Source organism: Pelodiscus sinensis, chromosome 3 (genome assembly GCF_049634645.1).
Source record: "Pelodiscus sinensis isolate JC-2024 chromosome 3, ASM4963464v1, whole genome shotgun sequence".
In the NCBI taxonomy this organism is placed as follows: Eukaryota; Metazoa; Chordata; order Testudines; family Trionychidae; genus Pelodiscus; species Pelodiscus sinensis.
The window spans coordinates 8,410,705-8,424,510 of NC_134713.1; positions in this window are offsets into that span (position 1 = coordinate 8,410,705).

The window sequence follows — 13,806 nt, forward strand, 5'->3', positions numbered from 1 at the left end:
AGCCAAAATATTTAGGGTTGCCAGATGGTTTAACCAAAAATACCGAACACTCCTTCCCCCAAAATAAAACCACTGGTGAAAAAATTCTGTTCAGAAAAAAAGGGGGGGGGGGAGGGAGACCAAAGTTGTTGAGCATAAAAAAAAAAAGCACTGCGCCTTTAAATGGCTCTACGCTCCTCACTCCCATGCAAGCGAAAATTGTCCTTGCCAGGCTTCTGTCCAAGGGAAACAGGAAATACTGGACATTTTACATGTCTGGCATTTTCGGGATTTTTTACCAGACGGGGAATGCGAATACCGGACTGAATACCAGACACCTGGAAACCCTAAAAATATTACTTCAGCTCTCTTGTTCAGTGTTCTGTAGATTGGTCTCCTCAGAAGGGGGCCTTTATATAGTTCATAATCCTTTTTGAGAAGGGAGGTGAAATTTTAATGGCAGGTGCTCTTTGTTTAAAAAAAAAGAAAAAAAGAGCTGGATCCAGCATTTGTTCTTTCTACACTGATGGTCTGTCCCACAGAGGGCCATAAAATGCCCTCAGTCTATGGCTGCAGCCCCACCCTGGCTTAAGAGCAGCATAGATCTTATAAAGTGCAGGAGTAAAAGTGGGCATGGAACAAAATCCAGTACATATTAACTCCTGTGAATAGTCTGTGAGTACGTTTATCACTGCTCGCTGTACTGCAGTGCCAATTGCTTTCCTGGGAGGGGATAGTTTGTATTGTATGCTAGCTTCTGTTGATACTGAAAAATGAATCTTGTGGCAATGTTTAGTACATTTCATTATCTGATTTCAGCTGAATATCTCAGGTATGCTAGCACAGCTGCCATGCTACTGAGTGCTCCAGGTACAGCCCCATTGAACACACCTGCTCTGCTGCAGGTACATATGGAGAAAGTGCACCCCAAATCTGGCTGAACATGCAGACTTATGCCAGTGGAAAACCCCTGGGCTATGTCTACACTGGCAGTTTCTTGCACCAGAAATATGCAAATGAGGCTAAGCTTGGAATATCGCCTCATTTGCATACCTAATGAGCCGCCATTTTTTTCCGAAGAGGCTCTTGCGCCAGAAGGAGCATCTACATTGCCCCTTCTTGCGCAATGCCGCTACGCTGATTATTTTCAGGAATAATGGCATTGCACAAGAGGGTTTTTCTTGTGCAAGAAAGGGCAGTGTAGACTCTCCTTCTGTCGCAAGAGCCTCTTCTGAAAAAAATGGCAGCTCATCAGGTATGCAAATGAGGCTCGGCGATATTCCATGCTTAGCCTCATTTGGCATATTTCTGGCGCAAGAAGCCGCCAGTGTAGACATAGCCCTGCTGTGATGTTCGGTACTCTAGGTACTTTCAGGAAGATCACACCTGCTCTACTGACAGGAAGAATGGACCTGTCGTGATGCCAACTGTTAGAGGCACAGCGAGGTAGAATAAATCAGCTACTCTGCCAAACGCAATACCAAAGTATACCAGGTGACGAATGATCTAGAGCAACATTTCTCAACCTTTTTTTATAGAGTACCCATTTTAAAAAAATGTATAAGTACCTCCTTTTAAAAAAAAAGCATAAGTACCTGCAGTACCTACAGTTTTCAGACACACAGTTTTTTTCTACCATTGCAACACATTTGTTTAAACAACTTAACTTTAAACTTTGTGTGTGGGCAATGAAATTTTTGGGTGTAAAAAGTACAAAAATAATAACGCACTGTAAAACTTAAAACAAAAATTCAGTTGTCCCCAATTTTCCATTGTGGTGATGTACCCCCCCAGACTTTTCTCAAGGACCCCTCAGGATCCTCCTACCACTGGTTGAGAAACACTGATCTAGAGAAGGTAGATCTAGAACGTCTATTCACTTCCTCAGAAGTAGCTGGTGCTGTCTGTGACAGGATGCTAAATGAAGTAGATAGCATTAACTCCAACACACAGTCATCTCTCAGCACTTACATCATGAACTATGTTACTCTAAGGAGATAAGATTATCCAGGATAGTAATTATCATTCTTCAGGGGATTTGAACCTGGGCTCTCTGAAGTGTAATACAGGAGTCTCTACATCTTGATCTATAAACCAGCTGAGTCTCAGCTTAGGCTGTGGAGCTCCCTTGTTCTTAGTTCTAACTGTACGTGGTCTAAGTGTGGGACAGTGAACCACACTAGGTGTGTGGGCTACATAGACATCAAATATTTTTTGTTACTCTATAATTATTATTATGGCTTAAATTACCCACCCATATTTCTGAAATTTACCATATTTTCCAGTGCAGAAAAAGCTTGTGGAAATGGTGAGGGAGACCCCGCCCTCCCAGATTTCTCATAACTGCTGGGTGTGACCCTGGAACTGAAGCAGGCATAGGTTTTGATACAACCCAAAGAAAATCATGTTTTAAACACAGCTCAGTTATCTTTATCTTAAAGATGAGCCTTTGATTTTGAGAACTGAGCAAAAGCAAATGGAAATCATTATTTCAAACCTCAGAGGCTGCATATACATCAGTGAATCCTGGCAAAGGAACAGCCGTCAGAGCATGGAGGTGAAAAGTGATACATATTTTCCTAATTACGTGTCACCACTATCACATACATACACCCTCACATCTATCCTACTGGGAGTTTTTTTGATCCAACCACACCTCGGTTTCTGTTTGCTATGGTGGTGACTTTTTTTTTATAGGAGTTGCAATCTGTTTTATTTATTTTTTGTCCTAGATACCGTGGAAACAAAAAAGCAACAAGCCCAGCACAGCACAGCAGAATGTGGAGATAGCTCTCATTCTTTAGGAGCAGGGTTTGAACCAGAACAAGCCAGAATACAGGATGGCATTATAGTACCTGTGCATTTCCTCATACATTTTCGTACAGAAATACCGATACCAGTCTCCTGATGGTATTTTCTTTTCTTTCCAGTCTGTAGAGCAGTGGTCACCAACCAATAAATCGGGATCTACCGGTAGATCTTGGAGCCTCTGACAGGTGATCCTGACTGGTTTGGCCAGTCAATTGCCATCACAGTGCTGTGCGGCCTGCTCCAAGCCCTGATAAGGGCTGGCTAGGAGTTTTTTATGTTTCATTTTTTAAGTTTTTTCAGTTACAGACTAACATGGCTACCCCTCTGAAACTTTTACACGAAAAATGTTAGCAGTCTTTGGAAGGATGCATCAAATATTTCTCTTGTATACACAGATCCACCTGCAGTCATGGCTTTTCTTTTCTGTGTGTACAAGGCTTACTGGATCTCTTTTTGGAGCATTCTTACTGTTGCATGGCTGGAGACTGTTTGAAAGCTGCCAGACTCAGTGCTGTAAATCAGATTCGCCCGCTGCATGGTGACCATTTATCCCTTCTTCTTCTGCACATACTTGGATGTACATATTTTTATTTCTTAATGGAAACTCTTTGCCAAGCCTCCTAGGCCCCTTTTATTGCTCTTTAAGCTTTCCTGTTAATTATTAATAGCTCCAGACTACAAACCACACACCATCAGCTTGTTCTGATAAAGGTTCTGTTGGCTGGAAGGCTGCTATATTTTCACTCAAGAGCTTATTAGGGATCAAGGTTCAACACTCCAGCAGTAGCAGCCCATGTGAACCTGTAGAATCAAAGCCCCTTTTCCATGCTGCTCTAAGGCTTTGTCTACACTGCAACTTTTTGCGGCAGAAAATACGCTAATGAGGGACTCATTAGCATGAGTCGCGATGTCATTAGCATATTTTCTGCCGATTCTTTTTGCGCAAGGGGTTTTGGCACAAAAAGAAGCAGTGTAGCTGCTTCCGTTTTGCGCAAAAAAATCCTTTTGCGCAAGATCCTTATGCCCCTCGAATCAGCAGAAAATATGCTAATGACATTGCGACTCATGCTAATGAGTCCCTCATTAGCATATTTCGGCTGTAAAATGTTGCAGTGTAGACAAAGCCTAAAGGATGGAACACTCTCCCACAACCATTTTGCCACACTCCACTTACCTGATGTCCAGATCCCCTTTTAAAACTCATCTATGAGAATTAAAACAACCACCACAAAAAGGGATGTGTTCCTGACTTACCAACTCATGCATCTTATTATTGTACCCCCATTTAATTCTGTTTTTCTCTCAGTCTTCTGTGACCTTACCCTGAGTCACCATGTCTAAATCCTAGAACATAAGGCCACATTAAGTCAACCTAGCTCAATATCTTGTCTTCAGACAGTGGCTGGTTCCAGGTGCTTCAGAGAGAATAAACAAAGTAGGGCATTGTCTCTAGAGAGGTAACAACTGGGCGCTTCCGAAACCTACAGTATATTTGAGGCCTTTGCTTCCTCGGTGTGTGGGAATGGATCTGCAGGAAAATGCTGGTAGGTTTCACTAACACGTCACAAATGGCAGTCGAGTTATTCCTAAAGCTGCAAAGCGATGATGTCTGAGCAGCATTTGTACGACACAAGATGTCTTGTGACATTCATGGAGTTGCTGGCCACAGCGGAACGCTGCTTTTGGGCTCTGGAAACAAGCACCGAGTGGCGGTATCACATCGTCATGAAAATCTGGCATGATGTACAATGGCCACAGAACTTTCGGACGAGGAAAGCTTCTTTCATGGACTGTGTGCTGAGCTCGTCCCCACCCTGCAGCACAAGGATAAACAAATGAGAGCCGCCCTGCCCATGGAGAAGTGTGTGACGACTGCACTGTGGAAGCTGGCTACTTCAGACAATGACAACCACAGAACACATTCTCATAACTTCAGATGCATTGATGATATTCATAGTTTGATGGAACAATGAGTTTTAACAGACCATAACCTTTCCCCTGAGACTGCATGTGGCATGCTTAATATGCAATATCAAAATTATATGTAAATGAGGACTGTGGACATTACAGAGTGCTCCCTCATGGTTTAATATGTCACACACTTCATTTCATTGGGGCAGATTGTGTGGTTTTTACCATCTCCAACAAAGGCCAAAAAGAGCTGAAGGTGCAAGGAACCCTAAGGAAGTAGTGGCCAGATAATCTGTCCCCAGGGAAAAATTGCTTCCTGACTCCTAAATGTAGAGGTCAGTATAAACCTTTGTATCGAGCTTACATCCCTATACAAACTTTTTATTATTGACTGTAATGCTGAATTTTCTTGGTATCCATATAAATGTGCATCTTATAAAATCTTTCTAAACTCTTGGCCTCAAAACATCATGTGGCAGAGGGTTCCACAGGCAAACTGTGCCCCTCAGGGGAGTTTTGTGAAACTTTAATATTGTAGATGAACTAAGTTCTCCAAGATCTATGCATGATCAATGCTATACAAAGGCAACATATTATTAGTTATTTATTATTCTTATTAGACTGGATAGTCATTTAGTTTGTATGGTACCATAGTGATCTCTGAACTTCCTCCGGGATAAAAACACAAAGTAATAGAAGTCAATTCCATTATCCCTGCTCTCGCTGTCTCTTTCACTCCTAAGGATTGAATTGGTCAAATAAATTATTAATGCAACTGTTACAGTACCTGAGCTGCTGCCATGAATAACAACAAGCTGCTATTTTTAACCTTAACTTTTAAGGCCTGGAGCCATTCTGAGAGTCCTTTCTGACTTCTCAGATGCTCTACCTCTTGTGTACAAGGGAGAGAAAAAGTGTTAATATTTGTTCTTAAAGTCAGAACAAAACATAGTCACTAAAGCTACGTCTACACTGCAGGCTTTTTGCGCAAGAGCAGCTGTTCTTGTGCAAAAACTTGCCGGGTGTCTACACTGCATGCGCGTTCTTGCACAAGTAAATTTACAATACAGTGGCAGAAAACAGGGCTTCTTCCGGAAGAGTTATTCCTCTCCCCATGAGGAATAAGCCCTCTTGCACAAGAGCTCTTAGGGTACGTCTAAACTACATGCCTCCGTCGACGGAGGCATGTAGATTAGCCAGATCGGCAGAGGGAAATGAAGCCGCGATTAAAATAATCGCGGCTTCATTTCAATTTAAATGGCTGCCCCGCTCTGCCGATCAGCTGTTTGTCGGCAGATCGGGGCAGTCTGGACGCGACGCGCCGACAAAGAAGCCTTTCTTGATCGGCACAGGTAAACCTGGTTTCACGAGGCATACCTGTGCCGATCAAGAAAGGCTTCTTTGTCGGCGCGTCGCGTCCAGACTGCCCCGATCTGCCGACAAACAGCTGATCGGCAGAGCGGGGCAGCCATTTAAATTGAAATGAAGCCGCGATTATTTTAATCGCGGCTTCATTTCCCTCTGCCGATCTGGCTAATCTACATGCCTCCGTTGACGGAGGCATGTAGTTTAGACGTACCCTTACACAAGAAGGCAGTGTAGACAGGCAACATGAATTTCTTGCACAAGAAACCCTTATGGTTAAAATGGCCATCAGAGGTTTCTTGCACAAGAGAGCGTCCACACTGCCATGGATGCTCTTGTGCAAAAGCCCATCTCTTGCGCAAAAGCACATGGCAGTGTGGACATGATCTTGTGGAAGACATTTTGTGCAAGAACTCTTGCGCAAAACAGTTCTCGCACAAGAAGCCTGCAATGTAGACGTAGCCTAAGGGTATGTCTGCACAGCAGTGCTAAAATTGAATTAATTACTCAACTTGAGCTACATCAATTGCGTAGCTTAAGTCGAAATAGCTTAACTCAGCTTTTGGAGCTGTGTATGCAGCAAGACGTTGAAGGAAGAACAGTCTTCCTTCATCTTCCCTTACTCCTCGTAAGATGAGGGGTACCAGGAGTTGGAGTAAGAAGTCCTCCAGCTCACCATTATTTCAAATTAATGGCTTGTAGCATAGACGCGCTCTTCGTTATAATGCCAGTTATTCTGAAATAACACTGCTGTGTAGACAGCCTAAGGAAATTATAAGTTCACGCTGCTTCACACCACCACCTTTAACCTTTAATGTAACATCAAGGATAGATCTCAGGTCCTACTACTCTAAAAAGATAGGACTGTGCCATTTAAGCCAGAGGAGACTTTCCCTCAGCTAGCAGCAGTATAGGGCCTATGATGCTCAATAGTGCAGTTCTGAGTTAACCCACTAAAGGGGCAGTGGTGCTTAATCAGAATTTACACTAACAAATCAGTATCCTCCTCTCTCTCACACTGGTGGTAGCAGTTACACTCTGCACAGATGTAAATAACTACACATAAGATGCAAAGCCGTGGAGAACGAGGCTCATAACCTCTTGGGTGACATACGTTACAAATACATTTCTTGCTGGCAATTTACAGTGAGTTACTGGTGTCCATGGCTTGTTCTGGAATCAGATCCACAGGTGCACTGAGAGCTGGCTTCTCCTGAAACAAACAAGCAGTCGGATCTCTTTCTATTCCATCAAATGCTTCTATCTTTTCTAATATCCTTCCCTTCAGTGACCGCATGAGCTAGGACACTATGCCAGTGTTTCTCAAATGCCACCCTGGCCACTCGGGGCTTTTTTTGTGGCCACTGCCTCCTGGGCTGTGTGGGTGTGTGTTTAGGGAAAGAAGCCTGTGGCAGTCTCTCTCCTGCAGGGCCCTCCTTACCCATACGCAAAATACACGGCCACGTGGGGCACCATGAACTTTGGGGCACCAAATTGCCCCAACTTTCACAGGGCCCTATGCAGCTGGGGGCTGCCTATGGGCTCCAGCAGCCTCCATTCCCCCCACAGGCTGTCCTGGACCTCTGGTCGTCCCCAGCCGCTCCCCCTGGCTCAGCACCAGCTGGCTAGCCTCTCAGGGCTCAGTACCCAGCCCCTGCTCATAGGGTTGCCAGGTGTCCGGTTTTCACCCAGACTGTCCGTTATTCGGGTCCCCTGTCTAGTAAAAAAAAACAGAAAATACCGAACATTTCGGTATTTCCTGTCTCCCTCAGACAGAAGCCAGGTGGGGACAATTTTCCCCTGCCGCATCTGGCAGGGGTGGGGGGAGTGAGGAGGATTGCGGGGCCATTTAAAGGCGCAGTACCTCCCCCTTTTTTTTAATTCTAAAAGTTTGCTCTACCCTCCCCCCCCTCTTTTTTTTCTCAACAGAATTTTTTTCCAGTGTTTTTTGGGGGGAAGGGGAGGGACGGTTCGGTATTTTTTGTTAAACCATCTGGCAACACTACCTGCTCACCAAGCAGTGGCAAGTGGTGCTTGCGGGGCCAGAGGACACAGACGGAGCAGGGGGCAGCCACAGAGTGAGCAACTGGAGAGAATGAGCAGTTTCCCCTTAAAAGTACTGCTTCTCTCTGGCTGGCTATGTGACTGCCTGCTGGTCCTCCGGCCTGTGCCTCCCTCTCAGCCCTGCTCTGCTGCTGCCAGTTCTCCAAGACTGCACAAACTAGACACCATTGCAGTAAATGGCATCTAGATCGGGAAAACTGGCAACCCCTTTCAGCTTCATCCCCCTTCCCTGTGCAGAGTGGCCATTGGGGAAGTGCTGGTGTTGGGCTGCATATGGCACCAGCATCGGTAGGGATGGCCCTGTTCCCCCACCCTGGTGCTCGTGGTGGTTGCAGGGCTGTCAGTAGGGTTTGAGTGCTGCCCGCCTCTGGAGACAACTGAGGCACAACGCTGTAGGAGCAGGCAGGCAGTAAATTAGTTCCCTACCTTCCCAGCAGTGGTGGGGATCACGATTTGGGCTTCAGTCCAGAGAGGGGCAGGACTTTGGGCTCCATCCCTAAACTTTGACTACACAGCAGTAGTCCCAGGCTGCCTGCAGGGCTTAATTTGTGCCCAAGCTTGGTAGGGCTGATTATATCTGCTTGGAAAAGTGCTACTTGTGTGTTTGTTAATATCACTTTTCACAGCAGACTTACTAGCTAGCAATAAATAAATTACAATGATTTGGACGTACATATGTGCTTATTTATTTGCTTTTCCTGAAGCTAACTAAGTACAGCAAAACTCCAATAGTTCGGCATCCAATTGTACGGCACTCCTGATAGTCCGTCATCAAAATGGCAAGAGCCTAGTGAATGAGCTTCGGCAAACAACGAGTCACAAAGCAGCAGCGACAGCAGCTGAACCGAGCAAAAAGGGTAAAAAAGGGTTAAAAAAACTAAAACATTACAGAATACTGTATACAGCATGTACAATAAAAAGGGTTAAAAACACTTTATAGACAGTATATACTGTATACAGTGTATATATAATCATCTTATAGTATCTCCTGATAGTCCGGCATATCCAATAATCTGGCACCACCTAGGTAACAAAGGTTCCAAATTATTGGCAGTCTTCTGTATTTTAGTATTTCCCTTTGATATTTTGATACCCTCTGCTCCTTGTTTCCTGCCACCTTCCTTTTTTCCCCCTTCCCCTCTCTCCCTTCTCCCCTATTTATTTTGGGTCTAGACATCCTAAACTCCAAACTCCGGTCATCTGAAGAAGAGGGCTGTGCCCACAAAAGCTCATGATACCATCCCCAAGTTTTGTTAGTCTATAAAGTGCTACCAAACCATTTGTTGTTTTGTAAGTTTATCCTGTACAGGCTAATTTGGCTACTCCCTGAAGCTTAGGAAAAAGTGTGAGAGTGGCCAGCAGAAAGAGTTGGTGGCTTCACTTTGAGGCCACCAAAAGTTTTGTCCTGAGAACCCCTGTTCCACGCTGTCTATCACAGAGAGTGGAGAATATAAACCGTGCATTACCAAGAGAGGAAAGCTGCCCTAGAACTGATATTTAATGTAATGTCTGGATAACATTTCTAAGCAACTCCCCATGCCCTCTGTTATGATGGCTGAACCTGTAAGCCCAACTGCAGGTGTATGATTGGCTTGTCTGCTCCTACTCCATTCTAGCCTAAGCCTGTCCCCTGTGTTTACTGCACACACATTGGTTCATTCCAGTAACGGGGGCTGTTGTCTGCACACACATTAGCCAGCATATTCCTGGATGTTTCCATCCTGTGCCAAGCCCAACAAGCTTTTATTTTTCAACTCTACAAATATAAGGCTTGATCCTATCCTCATTCCCATCGACAGCAGAACTCCAAGAGTAAGTCCATAACCTTTCTTCTTCTGCTGCTTTTCTTCACCATGGCTTCATGGGACTATAAGGGTACATCTACACTACGGGACAAAGTCGAATTAAGATACACAACTTCAGCTATGTTAATTGCGTAGCTGAAGTAGAAGTAGCTTAACTCGGCTTTTGGTGCTGTCCACACTGCAGGAAGTTGAAGGGAGCACACTCTCTCCCTTCGACTTCCCTTGCTCCTCGTGAAAGCAGGGGTACTGGCATTGACCGGAGTGCCCCTCTCAGTTCGAATGAGCTGAATTAACTAGACCCACTAATGTGAACCCTGGAAGATTGACAGAGGCAGCTTCGATCTTCCTCTGTAGTGTAGATGTACCTTAAGGCTGTGTCTAGGCTGGCAAGTTTTTCCGCAAAATCAAATGATTTTGCGGAAAAACTTGCCAGCTGTCTACACTGGCCACTTGAATTTCCGCAAGAACACTGATGATCTCATGTAAGATTGTCAGTGTTCTTGGGGAAATACTGTGCTGCTCCCATTAGGGCAAAAGCCCTCTTGCGCAAATCATTTGTGCAAGAGGGCCAGTGTAAACAGCACAGTACTGTTTTCCGCAAAAAAACCTGGATCGCGAAAATGGCGATCGGGGCTTTTTTGTGGAAAACTGCGTCTAGATTGGCCACGGACGCTTTTCCGCAAAAAGTGCTTTTGCGGAAAAGCATCTTGCCAATCTAGACGTGCTTTTCCGAAAATGCTTTTAACGGAAAACTTTTCCGTTAAAAGCATTTTCGGAAAATCATGCCAGTGTAGACGTAGCCTAAGTGTGCATGGTGCTTTTCAGAGAAAATAAAGAGATGAGGCCAAATCTGCAGGTGACTCTGAGCCATGATTGATGCACCCCTATAGGAGACATAGATGGCTTTCTACACCTTTCCATCCCCTCTGATTTTGGAGGCTACCAAGAGCTAATTTGACCCCAAGCGTAGGTTAGATCATCCTCACCCTCAAAGATGCTGTAACTGGCACCAGCTGGAACATCTGGCCTTCTGCGCTTATTCTGCTAGTCTAGGAACCTGGGAATGCATTGTGCTTTGGCCATACTTCTTTATGGCTCCAACATACTTCCTTGTCTGTATAGAGTCAACTAGTCTAGTTTATGCCACCCAGAGATTCTCTTATCTGAGGGGAATCTCCAGCTTCATTAGGGATGCTTTCTGACTGCTTCGCGCCATCAGAAACACATGAAGCAGCCAGAGCAGGGACCAGAATCTGGTCAATGGGACATCATTCTCCACCATCCTGCATGTCTGCAGTGAGTTACCATCCTGACTGGGTAGCATTTTACACCTGCTCAGTGGATAATCAGGTCCAAAGTCACTGCTCCAAACATCTTCCAGCCTAGGTAATACACAAGATGAAATGCTGGAGGGAGACATAGCAGAGGGAGAGGCAGGATGCATGCAATATGATTATGCACTCGCTTGCATTGCAAGGATTATGTTACATTAGCCTAGAATTTATATTTACATTTGCCTAGAATGCCAAAGGTTAGTTTGGAGGTGTGAAACCGTGGGCACAAATCCACCCTTTCAGTTTCATTGTCCCAATTAAGTCACTACAGCTAAAAGGAGAATTTAGCTCATTCTAAGAGAGATTGCGAAAAGAGATAGATTTGAAGGACCAAGAGGCTGCTGAGAATACTGGATGAGGAAGGCTATTAGTGTAGGGGCCAGCACAGGAAGTAGCAAAATGGCCGTGAAGGGCAGCAGAATTGGTGGAACTGCAGGACTTGGGGAGGCCTAATTCTCCAGTCAGCAATTTTACACTAGTGAAGCTGTATTGACCCCAACCAAGTTTATTCCAAGAGGAGAGGAGAAAAGAGTGGGACCCGAAAAATGAGAAGCAAGGAAGGGGCAGAACTGTACTGTTTCAGTTGTGGAACCAGGGAAAGGATTAGAGGGGTAGGGTGATTATATTTGAACATTCAATATATCATCCTAATTCAATAACAACAGCTATTTAGCAGATTTCAGATATATAGGTGGAGCTGAGCCTGAGACCTAACCCTGTAAAGAGGAAATAGGGCACTTACTGATTATCTAGTCTCGTTTGTGCACACACAGAACAGTTAACTGTGTTCCATTGGAATCTGCTTCCCCCTAGTGGGACTGAATTGGAATGACTAAAGATTTTGATGTAGCATTTTACATAGGTCATAATCCTCTTCTCACTGCTTCAGGGAGTAGCCAAGTTCATCTGTATTGGATAAACTTAAAAAACAACACATAGTCTGGTAGCACTTAATAGACTAACAAAACATGTAGCCGTGGGGGAGGGATAGCTCAGTGGTTTGGGCATTGGCTTGCTAAGCCCAGGATTGTGAGTTCAATCCTTGCAGAGGCCATTTAGGACAAAAATTTGTTAGGGATGGTACTTGCTCCTGTTGTGAAAACAGGTGATTGAACTTGATCTTTCAAGGTCCCTTCCAGCTCTAGGAGATAGACAATCTCCATTAATTGAATACGAGGTTTTGTGGGCACAGCCCACTTCTTCAGATTACCAGAGAATTGAGTTTAGGATGTCCAGACCCAAAATAATAAATAGGGGAGAAGGATACAAGAAGCAGAGGGTTTGTAAATATCAAAGGCTATGTCTAGACTGCAGGCTTCTTTCGAAAGAGGCTCTTTCAAAAGCATCTTTCGAAAGAGCCTCTTTCGAAAGATCGCATCTAGACTGCAGGCGGATCTTTCAATAGAGGAAATCCACTTTTTCGAAAGAGAGCACCCAGCGAGTCTGGATGCTCTCTTTCGAAGACGGCCTCTTTACATTGTAGAACGCCTTCTTTCGAAAGAGGAACTTTCGAAAGAAGGCGTTCTTCCTCGTGAAACGAGGTTTACCACCATCGAAAGAAAAGCCGCGTTCTTTCGAAATAATTTCGAAAGAACGCAGCTTGAGTCTGGACGCAGGGGAAGTTTTTTCGGGAAAAGGCTACTTTTCCCGAAAAAACCCCTGAGTCTGGACATGGCCAAAGGGAAAACCAGAAAGGCAAAACTGGTAATCAGTAAGCTCCTAAAAATTGAATAGTAAAAAGAAGAAGATAAGGATCATAGGATAGCAATTAAGAGAGGAAAAGTACTACTACAAAAATCTACCCAGATAAAGAGCTGTTGGCACCTTCATTGTTTGTTTGATTGATAATGTCCCAGCCATCCATTATCTTGATTGAGGCCATAGGTGTGAGAATTAATTTGTAGATGAATTGTAATTCCAACCCTTCTCTGTGTAAAATTGGTCTGTAACAAGACAGCCATTTGGAGATCTGTGGATTGTGCCCACGAAAGCTCATGATATTATATATATATTTTTGCTTGTTGCTAAGGTGCTACAGGACCATTAGTTTTTAAAGTTCTTTCCATTTTAATTACTCATAAGTTTCTAGTGTAGAGGAAGTGGGGTGAGCTGCAGAAAAGCATTAAAATGTGATCCCAGTTCATCCTGTTCGTCCAGAAATATAATTTATTCCATCATGTGCCAACAGTGTCCTTCTGCTATGTATATTGGACAGACTTCTCAGACACTTCACCACAGAATTAATGCCTACAAATCAGACATCAGACATCTTCACAAGGAAAAACCAGTTGGTTTTCATTTCAACTTATCGGACATAGTCTTAACGACCTTACTACATGCATCTTACTTCAAAGAGACTTTAACACCAGATTACAGAGGGAAACTTCAGAACTTTCATTCATGCTTAAATTTGACACTTTACGAATGGGCCTTAAGATGCTAATTATCTTACCCATTACAAAGTTTCTCCACTTATCACCCCTAATTAGCCATTCATTGACTCATATATAGCTATCCCCTCCCTTCCTCTCCCTGGC